Source organism: Muntiacus reevesi, chromosome 22 (assembly GCF_963930625.1).
Source record: "Muntiacus reevesi chromosome 22, mMunRee1.1, whole genome shotgun sequence".
Classification (NCBI taxonomy): domain Eukaryota; kingdom Metazoa; phylum Chordata; class Mammalia; order Artiodactyla; family Cervidae; genus Muntiacus; species Muntiacus reevesi.
The window spans coordinates 44,546,718-44,559,222 of record NC_089270.1 but is presented as its reverse complement, the minus strand read 5'-3'; the positions used below and the strand labels follow the sequence as shown (position 1 = coordinate 44,559,222).

Below are 12,505 nucleotides of genomic sequence, written 5' to 3'. Positions count from 1 at the left end.
TTTGGGCTTCCCCAGTGGCTCAGATGGTAAAGAACCCCCTGCAATGTGGGAGACCTGGGATCAATCCCTGGGTTGGGAAGATCCCCTGGAGGAGGGCATGGCAACCCACTCCAGTACTCTTGCCTGGAGAATCCCCATGGACAGAGGAGCCTGGTGGGCTGCAGTCCAGGTGTTGCAAAGAGTCAGACATGACTGAATGACTAAGCACACGGCGTATAGTTGATTTACAATATTGTAGTAGTTTCAGGTGTACAACAAAGTGATTCAGTTATATATATACACATATATATATATTTCTGATTCTTTTTCATTATAGGTTATTACAAGATATTGAATAAGTTCTCTAGGCTATACAGTAATCTTTATTGTTTATCTATTTTATATGTTGTGTTGGTGTTTTAGTTGCTAAGTCGTGTCTGACTCTTCTGTGACCCCATGGACTGTAGACCGCCAGGCTCCTCTGTCCGTGGGATTTCCCAGGCAGGACCACTGGAGTGGGTTGCTATTTCCTTCTTCAGGGGATCTTCCCAATCCAGGGGTCGAGCCTGAGTCTCCTGTATTGGCGGGCAGGTTCTTTACCAATGAGCCACCAGGGAAGCCTATTTTATAGGTAGTGGTGTATAATCCCTTGTATTGGTATGCCGTATCTTAGTTACCCATCTGTCAAATGATGGACATTTGGATTGTTTCCACCTATACTCTTCATGTGTGCTGGAGTGTCTGGGGTTCTGCTACTAGCAATAAGACCTATTTCTCTTTCCTGAAAACACAGGTGGACTAGTAGAACCTGGTATGTGTGAGATTGAGACAAATCAAGCTCCGTAGATGTCAAGCACTGTGTCAAGGTGGTGCTCAGGACAGAACTTCAGAAATGCCCAGGGTCTCATGTTCTCTCAGAGGTGATCAAGCTCAGGAGATTTGACTTGCATTTACCCAACTTTCTAGAAACCCTAACTCAAACCACCAAACCGCTTGACAAGCCAGGGAGCTATTTTATGAATTTACAATGTCTCCAAACAGATCTGGAATCAGAAGTTGGCTGGTTTATACGTGATCTTCCTGTAGAAAAATCTACCTGAGAAGTCAGATTGCTGCCAGAAGGTTGCCTTGTGAGTATCACAGGAGACTGGATAGCTCTAAGGAGCTGACATGTAACCATACCAGCGGGACAGCTTTGATAACTGTCTGATTTAGGGTATGGTTTCTCAACAGTGTGATAAATACTGACCAACTTTTGCTATTTTCACTGTCTTCTTCTCATTCCAAGCTGACCACTGGCTTTCTATGTATATTGAGATTTTCTAATGTAATTATTTAGAACAGTAATATCCAAACTTATTTTTATTGTGCACCCCTATGATTAAAATATTTTGAGTGCAAACCCTATATATATTTATTTATAAAATATATACATGTACTACTATCAATTTTCATGTTAAAATGTATGGAGATTTTTTATTTCTCTAAGTTAAATTGAATCTAAATTGAAATATTAATTTTTTCCTAGGTTGCACTAGTGGTAAACAATCTGCCCGCCAGTGCAAGAGACATAATAGACACGTGTTTGATCTCTAGGTTGGGAAGATCCCCTGGAGAAGGAAATGGTAACTCACTCCAGCATTCTTGCCTGGAGGATCTCCATGGATAGAGGAGCCTGGCGGGTTACAGTCCACAGGTTCGCAAAGAGTCAGACACGACTGAAGTGACTGAATGCACAGGCATGCATACCCCATATTGTCTTGTCGTCTCCATTTAAGGGCTTCCCTGGTAGCTCAGGTGGTAAAGAATCTGCCTGCAGTGGAGGAGACCCTGGTTCGATTCCTGGGTCAAGAAGATCTGCTGGAGAAGGGATAGGCTACCCACTCCAGTATTCTGGCCTAGAGAATTCCATGGACTGTATAGTCTAAGATGTTGCAAAGAGTTGGACACGACCGAGTGACTATCACTTCACTCCACTTCTCCATTTAGAGAGAAGTGTTTTAGACATTTTTGTTTTTGTGTTAAATCCACCCCAGACCTCTTGTTACACTTCAATCATATGATTTTTTAATTCTAGTTGACTCTCATTTGCATAGAAATCAGTCTTTTAAAGTAGGTTATTTAGATGAGATCAGAAAGGTTGCCTTATCTGTTTTATATTGATTCCATTTCTTCCCATTTTAGGACAGGCGACATTTTCTATTCATTTCCCCCAATTTCAGGGCACAGCCTACTGCAGCCTTCTAACCACAGGCTAAAATCTTACAGGGGAGCTGATGTTCTGCACTTAGGCTGCTCTGAGAAGCGAAATGGTGGAGATGAGTTTCTGGGGGTGTCACCCCTAGCAAGAATGTGGCTTAATGGCACCAAGATGGTGAAATTGGGATTGGTAATAGAAGTTGGGAATTGGCAAGAATCATTGAGCAGCAAAGCTCTCAGAAGCAGACAGTGCACTCTCCCTGCCCAATGATGCCCCCTAACATGCAGACTGAGCTGCAGAGATGGCAGAGGGACAGAAGCAGAGTTGGAGCCCCAGAGCAGAGAACATGATGGTCACAGAACATTCTTCAGCCAGAACTGAGAGACACCAGTAGATTAGGATTTGGATACCCAGGAGAGAACATTTGGGGCTCCAAATAAAGGATGGGCTGGCTTCCAGATGAAAAGGAATCTGCTTCCTGAGAGATAGGCTTGCTTAAAGAATTCTGTTCTTGGACTTTGTCAGCAGTTCTTAACATTGGTTGCAAATTGGAATCACCCGAGGAGCTGTTAAAATTACTGATGCCTGAGTCTTACCCCCCAGAGATTCTGACTTCATTTGTCTGGGCTGAGGTTTGGCCACTGGGACCTTTTAAAAAACTTCAGCTGTTTCTAATGTGCAGCCAAGGTTGGGAACCATTGGACTAGAGAGAAGAAGAACGGAGTGACCTCGGGAGACAGGAGGAATCTTGGAGGGAAGGGAAGGGACCTGGAACAGCCTAAGTCATCTGAGAAGGGTGAGCCACAGAGCCTTCCATGACCTCAGTCCCCAGGCCCCCACTGACACCGTGAAAGGATATTCAGAAAGACAAGGCAATGGGGGGAGAGGCTGAGGTTTCTACGGCACCCCAGACAGGCGGCCATGGAACCTGCTGTTTGGGGAATACAGTTGGTCTGGGTTATAGCAGTAGCTGGGACCCAGTAACTCCTTTGAAAAAGTGGTAAGTAACTCCTAAGAGAAAGTGCTCCGTAAATGTTATCTTTTATTGGATCCTTTTCCTTCTCAGTCCTCTCTGGGCCTCTCTGCATAGGTGTCCTCTGGCCTAACATCTATTTCCCTCCAATTCCTCTATTTCCCAGGTATGGGAAAGAAGGCAAGAGAATGGCTTCCTCTGGCCTAGAAATACCTGGGAGAATCTAGTATATGGTTTTCAGCAGGCATGTGAGTGAATATTCTGCAACTGCATTTCCCAAAGTGAATCATTGATGCTGCTTTCTGGAGATGTTCTCCTCTGGGCCCACACACACTTGAGAAATGCAGCAAGCGTCAGTGTCCTGGTTGAGATGCACGCTGCCCCTCAGGAGAGAAAATGCTCTAAGATCTCTTGCAGAAAGAGACCTGTTTGTTTTTCCTTAACCCTCGTGTCCCAACTCATCTGGCTATGGAATTGTTTTTTTCTGCTCAGCACATTAACATCTTGCCTCTTTCTCATGACACACTTTTGGGAAACTGCCCCAGAAACTACAATCGGTGGCTTCATTCACAAAGGACAAAGAAGGCAGCTGCATCCTGAACGCACGAAGCAGGGCACGAACCCCAGTTGGGCTCTGGCCTCTCACTGAAACTGTGCCCTTTTCCACCCCCTCCATCATCCCCCTTCCCGTTGCCGTGGAGATGCCCCTGGAGAGTTAGGCCCAGGCCCTCTGTTTCTTTCCTACACCCCTCCTCCCCAACCCCTTTGTGTCTAGAAGAGCACTGAACACGCAGTAGGTGATGTTTTGAAACACTGATTGATGGGGAATTGGGGGTGTTCACTTGGACCATCTGCAGGTGGGCTGGGGAGGAGGGGATGGCATCCCATGGTTTGCATCCATGTGTCTGGTAGAAGAGCCAGGCGAGAGGGTGGGAGAGGGCAGGTCTGGGAGCTCACATAGCCTTGGCATTGCCTGGTGGTTTGTTTTTTTTAAATGCTTGATCACAAATATTTCACAAATTAGGGATGGCAAAGGGCACATCCAAAAAAGAAAACATTTTGATTTCTTGGTATGTTTGGTTTAGGGGTGAATTTTTCTTTCAGTAAAATTTTTGGCCATGTTGCTTGCTAGGATGTTGTTTTTGTAATAAATAATTTTCTTTTAAGTTTGAGAAGAAAAGAATGTCCTACTTTCTCCTCTGTCTCTAACTGGTGACCGTTATTTTCAAAGACCCAAACCAGGACACACACACAGCCTCACAGAATATTTGAAATAGGGGATCTGACAGGACCAAGTATTTGTGTGTGTGTGTTTACATTTATTTTTTATTGAGGTAACATTGGTTTATAACATTATATGAGTTTCATGTGTACAACATTGTATTTCTATTTCTGTATGCCCTGCATGCTCACCACCAAAAATGTAGTTTCCGTGTGTTACCATATACTGACCCCTTTAGTCAGATGGCCCTCCACTCCATCCCCCCCCAACTTCCTCTCTAGGAGCCCGTACTCAGATCTGAGGTAGTGTGTTTGAAATGGGGGTGCCAGTCTGAAAAAATCAGCTGTCCTAGCTGCTGTGCCTGGGTGCCTCATGAGTAGCATCATTTCTAAACTATAGAGTTAGTGAGGCCAATTTTGGTATCCACTGATTAAACCTGGGTACCACACATATATTTTCTAAATTGATGTCCACATTTACAAAATTTGTTTATTGCTGCAAAGTCAAGAGCAGCCTTCCCAAAGAGAGGGAAAACCCCCAGAAATTCTATTCAGTGTCTAAGTGCATGAAAGACCTGGTTATGTCCCGTCTGCTCTGCTGCCCCTGCCCAGGCTTGGGCGCTCTATGAATGGAAGGTTTGTGGGCATCTGCTTGATGCGAACCGAGCGCCTGGGAAAGCCTCACACTACTGAGTCTGTCTCCCAGCCGGCTGAGGAGGCTTCCCAGGGTCTGAAAGTACCAATTCTTCACATGTGAGCACTGGCGGAGGATTATAATTTAAATCAGCTGGTTCTTATTTTAAGTGTGAAAAAAGGCGCGTGATTAGGAGTCTGTGTGTGTGTGTGTGTGTGTGTGTGATTGGCTAGCATTTGTGAAGAATCTGCTGTGGACTGAGAACTTTATATATCTATGAGACATATGAACAGATATTTATTGATAGCTGTATCTAATAAATAGATATCAGTTTATCTATCTATATCTATGGATAAATATAAATACCATTTTATATATGCCAGATACATAACTATATATATTTATTTCAGATATACATCTGGATATACATCAATATATATTTGAAAATGTATCTATATTTATAGCTATCATTTTATCTTTACAACTTTGTTTTAATACTATAAGGAGACAAGGAAATGGAAACTGAAAGTGGGTAAATACATAATATGAGCCACATAGGTCAGCCTGTAAATTTTAACTTATTCTCACTCAGCTCTGTCTCCTTTAAAGAGAAGCCTATTTCTTTAACTTTGGTCATGGCCAGGAGGCACATATAAAAGTCTCTGATAACAGACTGTTTTCACGAATGAGAAATGTAAGGGTTACCCTATTTGCCTGCCTAAGGCCCACATTCTAAGTTTCACCTACCCACCTACCTTTGGCATGATCAATACACCAGGACCTACCTCTTTCAGAAAGGACCATGAGACTGTAGATTGTAGGCGCCAATAGAAAACAAGCAATATCAGAAGAGGCACATAAAATGCAAAGGTTAATTTATATATAACAACATAGAAATTCTTATTCCCCTAAGTTATTTGAAAAGAAGCATCAAATCAAACAAATTAAGACTAAATGAAAGGATGGGAGCCCTGGATTGTGTTGATTTCTGAAAGAAGGGCTGGTTAGCTCAAAGAATGAATAATTAATAGAATTTCAGTGTCCACCCTATTGTAGAGCAATTATCCTCCTATGAAAACATTTTTTAAAAGTCTAGACTAGTGCTATCCAACAGGAATATAATGAGATGCAAATATGAGCCACATATGTAATTTTAAATCTGCTAGTAGGAAAAAATAGACATGTGAAATTAATTTTAACATGTTATTTAACCCAATATACACCAAATATTAACATTTTAATATATAATAAATTATTAATAAAATATTTACATTTCTTTTCTGGGTTCTAAGCCTCAGCAATCTGATGTGTATCTTACTTTTACAGAATATCTCAGTCTAACCACATATTAAATGCCCAATAGCTGCATGTAGCTGGTGGCTACATATTGAAATCAGACTTAAACCTTCAAGTAAGGGTGGGAAAAAAATGGAAATCTAAATATTAGACAATGCTGGGTTGGTTAAATAAATAATAGCCTATACAATGAAATCTTAGGTAGTCATTAAAAATAATGTTGTAGAGGAGTATCAATTTATATAAAATATGTTCAAGAGATAGTAGGAGCCAGAGTCTAAATAACTCTTTAAAGATGGTGTGCTATAAAGGGGAGCAGAGAAATGGGGCCAGAATGGAAGAAGGATGTAGGGAACACAGGTTTGTTCTTTATTTGCTTCTTTTTTCCAGATGGGAGAGATTACAGTAGTTTGTTTCCTGATAGAAGTGACCTGGCATGCAGGGGGACAATAGATAGGAAGCAAATTGCAGAGTGAATCTGCCAGCAGGTGGAAGGAAGTTGGGTGGAGTGCAGAATGGAGGTTGCAGTGTTGGGATCAGACAGTTCATCCTTTGCAGCAGGGAGGGAAGAGCAGGTGGGCACATGTGTAGGGAAGGATGTAGACGTTCTCTTCTTACTGCTTCTACTTTCTTGGTAAAATGTGAAGCAAAGATTGTTTTATCTGGAAGGAGTTACTTCAATGTGCTACACATGTTTTTCTCTGAAAGGTGGACTTGTTGTTCCGTTGCTAAGTCATGTCCAATTCTTTGTGACCCCATGGACAGCAGCACATCTGTCCTTCATCATCTCCTGGAGTTTGCTCAAACTCATGTCCATTGAATCAGTGATGCCATCCAACTATCTCATCCTCTGTCATCCCCTTCTCCTCAATCTTGCCCAGCATCAGGGTCTTTTCCAATGAGTCGGCTCTTCACATCAAGTGGTCAGAGTATTGGAGCTTCAGCTTCAGCATCAGTCCTTCCAATCAATATTCAGGGTTGATTTCCTTTAGGATTGACTGGTGGTTGTCCAAGGAACTCTCAAGAGTCTTCTCCAGCATCACGGTTCAAAAAAGTTATCAATTCTTCTGTGCTCAGCCTTCTTTATAGTCCAACTCTCACATCTGTGTATGACTACTGGAAAAACCATAACTTTGATTAGCTGGACCTTTGTCGGCAAAGTGATGTCTCTGCTTTTTAATATGCTGTTTAGTCTTGTCATAGCTTTCCTTCAAAGGGGCAAGTGTCTTTTTATTCCATGGCTGCAGTCAGCATCTACAGTGATTTTGGAGCCCAGGAAAGTAAAGTCTGTCACTATTTCCATTTTTTTTCCCATCTATTTGCCATGAAGTGATGGGACTGGATACCATGATCTTAGTTTTTTGAATACTGAGTTTTAAGCCAGCCTTTTCACTCTCCCACGTAATTACAGGCATTTTGAAAGATCTTTTTGCTTTTGAAGTTTTGATTTCCAGCAAGCGTGGAATATTATATATTTTTCTTAGTAGTAGACATTATTTCCCAGTGCCCTTCTTTCCTGCTGCTCATAAAGGTGATCCTAACCAGTCCTGCCTCTTACACATTTTATGTCCTTGAACGAGTTATTTACATTTCTTTGTGTCTTGGTGTCTTCATTAGTAGAATGGGGATGTTAATTTCTGTGCTAGTTAATCCACTGGCATGGATATAAAATGTTCTTCCTGTTATTTCTGGTCTTGGTAGGGAAGTACTAGGCAAGGGTGGGATCTAAGACTAGGATGGAATCATCAATTCACCTCTCACAAGATACAAAAAATAATTTTAAGAGCAAAAACTACTTTTCAGATTCAGACAATGCTGCATTGTTTTATCAAGTTTCTGATTAAAAGCTTTATGCTAAACTCTGGAAAACAAAATATGGAACATGTTTCCTTTGCTATTATATTAAGTTAACTTGATTATTTGATGCTCTGAGTTAAAATGTTTCCTACTGAGCCAGGTCTTTCTTTTTGGCTTCAGATACATTAATTGTGACATTTACCCACATTTTTGCATTTGTATTCAAAACCACCAAGAGAATATATAACCATGATTATTCTTTTGTTATCTTTTTTCAAATTACTGTGATTGCACTGTTAGATATGCTTCAGCATGTGGGCCCTGCTGGCTTGTCATCATTAGACACCAACACAGAAGTCTACTAAAAAAAAAAATCAGAAGATGAAGATGAAACCTCTTATATAAGGCACTCTGTATGAATTAAGTAATGATAGTAGAGTCACATAGCTCTTCCTCAAGTATAATTCTTAACTGCTTTTGTGTTTCTTGGCATTTGAATATTTCACTGTCGGCCCTGAGGATGATAAAATGAAAAGACAACACTGAGTTTTTGCTGCTGTACAATGTGTAGACTGTTGAAAATAAATACTCGTTAATCTTTGCTTTCAACTTATTTACATCTCTTCCTTTTTTATTGTTAGATAGTGTGACCCCAGCATTAAAGACTATTTTGAAAAATGAGAAAAATATAACTATCTCCTCATCTGAATATAATCATTTTCCCTTTTTTGTATTCTTAGTCCATTTTTATCCTTTCACATACACAGCTTTCCATGACAGCAACCAGAATATGTATGCAATTTTAAATATGAATTTTTGGAGTTGTATTTAAAAGAATAATTGCCCAAGTTATGTCAAAACTTGATTGTGTTAGAAAAGTCCTGAGATCAGGAGAACTTGTGGGGAGGAAAATCCTCTGGAAAATCATCTGGGGGGTGTTCAGGGGCAAGATCTGATGTGGTGGTGGTAGATGTCTTCTCAGGTGGTCCTTGATTGAAAGTTTGAACACTTTTGTTTCTTATGATGAAAATCCTGTGACTTATACTGTCTCAAAGTGATTTCAACAGTGAAATGTTTTTCACAATTGCTGTTTATTTCACACCCCACCATATTTTAAGCTTGTAGGTTGGTTGCAAATGTCGACCCAATTTTTTTACCCCTCCTTGTATCCACAACCTTTGCAGTGGAACTTTGCAGCCGTTCCCATTAGGAGACAGGATCTCTTTCCCCAGCCCTGGAATCTGGGCTGGACTCGTGTTATGCTTTGGCTGATGGGATGAAGCAGATGTGAGGGTGCGTCAATACTGAGTTTAGGACTCAGGTTGTGTGCACATCTACTATAGCCTCTGCTAGTCTACTCAAGGATCAGAGAGAGACTGTGTGAATGAGGGCCAAGTCAGCCCAGCAAAGGCCCAGCCCCCAGCCGGCCTCCAGATGACCACAGATGTGGGGCTGAGCCCACTCAAGATGAACTAGCAGGCCCAGGTGAACGGGACTGCTCAGCTGAGAACTCATACATGGTTGTTATTTAAGGTTTTTATTTATTTATTTTTATTAGTTGAGATGCTAGACTTCATTTATTATTACTGTTACTTTATTTGGCCACAGGGCATGCGGGATCTTAGTTTCCGAACCAGGGATCGAATCTGTAATCCCTGAAGTGGAAGCGTGGAGTTCTAACCACTGGACCACCAAGGAATTCCCCAAGTGTTTGGCTGATCGCTGAACCCAGGTAGAAAAGGCATGAGCTAGGAAGCAGATAGGAAGAAGCTGGAAGAAGACGCAAAGAGCCGTAGGAATTGCAGACATTCTTTATTCGCAGCCGCAAGGCAGACATGCTTTATTCTCTAATCGTTGCCGCAATGCAAGGCAACACAACGCAAGGCAATTGCACGAGCTTTTCAGGTGGTGCGTGCGCAGTGCTATAAACGATCTCAGCTGTTACATCAGTATTTACAAAATGTAGGGTGAGAGCGAGAGGACATGCGGCGAGAGAGCCTGACCTCCGCCATTCTGGCCAATTGCTCTTTCCCTCCACCACGGTTGCTATTTTAAGCCACTAGCTGTAGGGTGATTTATTGCACAGCATTATTTTGGTAATATATAACTGATATAAAGTTCTATCACATTTTGACACTTTGCACAATTCTAATTTTTCCTCCTGAGTTTCTATTGTCACAATAAACTAATATTGGTATGGGCGGGTATAGAGATGACATATGCTTTGCTTCCATTACTATCACCCATCTTTCATGGAGGCCAAGGATTGGTGGAGACTGCAGACTGACTGAGAAGTTCTTCAAATCCCCACTGAGTGCTTGCACTTGGAAAAATCTCCCTTAGAGTTTTCATGCTTCTTTCTTCAGTGGGGTGAATGTGAGGTAGTACTGCCTTTATTTAATTTTTTCCTTTGTTATCAAATCTATCAAGCCTATAATCTCTTCTCAACAGATTTTCAAGTGAGCAGGAAACAGGAAAAGATAAATGAAAGTTGGAGTGGTATTGTTAAAGGAGAAATGGTCTCTACAGCTCCAAGTACCATCTAATTAACCTCAGAATCAGGGTAGGACCCTGCAAATAGAAGTGCCCAATTCACAAGAAACTAACAAAACCACCTAACATTTAAGCAATTCATCCTTTCGTTGGGGAGGTGCTGCTGCTGTTATTTATTTTCATTCTAATTTTAAATGGTTTAGGGTATAGATGTACCTTCATTCAAATGCAGCATTTCTCAGCACAGTATGTATATGACAGATTCCTTCTGTGGAATTATGTCATCAGTGGGCTCAGGTATCTCACAGGTCAAGTTCCCAGACAATAACCACCCTTCAGCAAACAGCAAGAAGAGCATCCACCAGTCTTGTCCTCTATACGGCACTGAGTTCTTGACTTCTTATTTATTTGCTCTGATGAGGAGGATTTACCCTATTTGAGGAAAAGGGTGAATGGACTAAATCTGCTGTTCTTCTGTTTTTTAAACATTCATTGTCTATGTTTCATTGTAAAAACAGAGCATAAAAGTATTATCATTATTTTTAATTAAAAAAATTATTTCTGCTCCTTTCACACATCATATTGTTCAGGAAACAGTCTTACATACATATCTGAGACAATGTGCCATCACACACTCTGTTTAAAGGCAAAGGACCACAGGGAAAGCTGCTCAGCTGCCCAGGGCTCTCATCTCATGGGATCTCCCTTCCTGATTTTACATTAATTTCTGAAAGTCAAAAATGTCATCTCCAGAAAAATGCTATAAGGGGGTTGTAAAAAATACTTACTTCATTCAATATGATAGCTGTAGAAATGGAGTATATTTTCTTTACATAGTAAAAATCTAGGAAGAAAATGCCATGTAACATTATTGGTATGTAGTGTTTATGGCAGCAGAAAAGATACTGTTGTGAGCTTGTCACCTTGACACCAAGAAGTCTAGCCTAGACTTTTAATATGCCTCTTATGTTTTTACTAGAGCTTCTTTTCTGCTGCTTTTCATCCATCCTTTTCCATATTCCAAATCAGAGGGTTGGTACGGCCTTTAAAACTCTTTTAATAGGAGCAAATCCAGTATCCACTGATTTCTTCTCAAAAGGCACTCTCACCCATCAGCTAGTCCAGCAGTTTTATTCTCATGAATACTCTAGCCATGAAAACACTCCATAGGACACAGATGAATCCAGTGAATACAAGAAGAAGTCTATCGAGTTTTGGAATGTTTGGTGCCTTGGATCAGTCGAAGATTATGAAACCCAAACCTCCATTGCAGACAGGAAGCTGGATGTGTGTCCTTCCCAACATATTGTCCATTTATTTCATAGACCAAGAAAGCTGTGGGCCTGCTGCCCAGGCTCACCAGTCACAAAGCCAGCACTTGAACTTTGACAGTTACATCATAAGCTGCTTCTCTGGTGGTGAGGAAGTGAGACACCATCGCCAAAACGCACACCATCATGGTCAATGGCATGTATACCCAGGGTTGTGCTTCTTCAGCTTCAGGTTGGGCCACTCAGACACTAAGACCTGGACTTGGTACAAATCCTCCATGTTGGTCACGGCAGGGGCAGCACTCCACAATTATTAAAAAGAATTTTTTAAATTATTTACACATAGTTGACTTACAGGGTTGTGTTAATTTCTGCTCTACAGCAAACTTATTCGGTTATACATATATATACATATTCTTTTTTATATAGATTACTTTTCCATTATGGTTTATCATAGGATGTTGAATATAATTCCCTGTGCTATACAATAGGACCTTTGTTGTTGTTGTTGTTTTTAAGTTGTAAAGTACTGAAAAATAGAAGGAAGAAAAGTAGACCCTTATAATCCTATGAATACTTTTGGAGAATTTATTTCTATTCTTACACATATTTTTCTAGACATAACTGGAAATGCAAATGAA

General features: G+C 40.9%; 1 pseudogene; it reads right to left on the bottom strand.

Annotated features, from left to right (window-relative positions):
• Window positions 1-11,709: 11,709 nt before the first annotated feature.
• LOC136152764 (oligosaccharyltransferase complex subunit OSTC pseudogene) lies at window positions 11,710-12,144 on the bottom strand (annotated as a pseudogene).
• Between the last annotated feature and the right edge of the window lie 361 nt (window positions 12,145-12,505).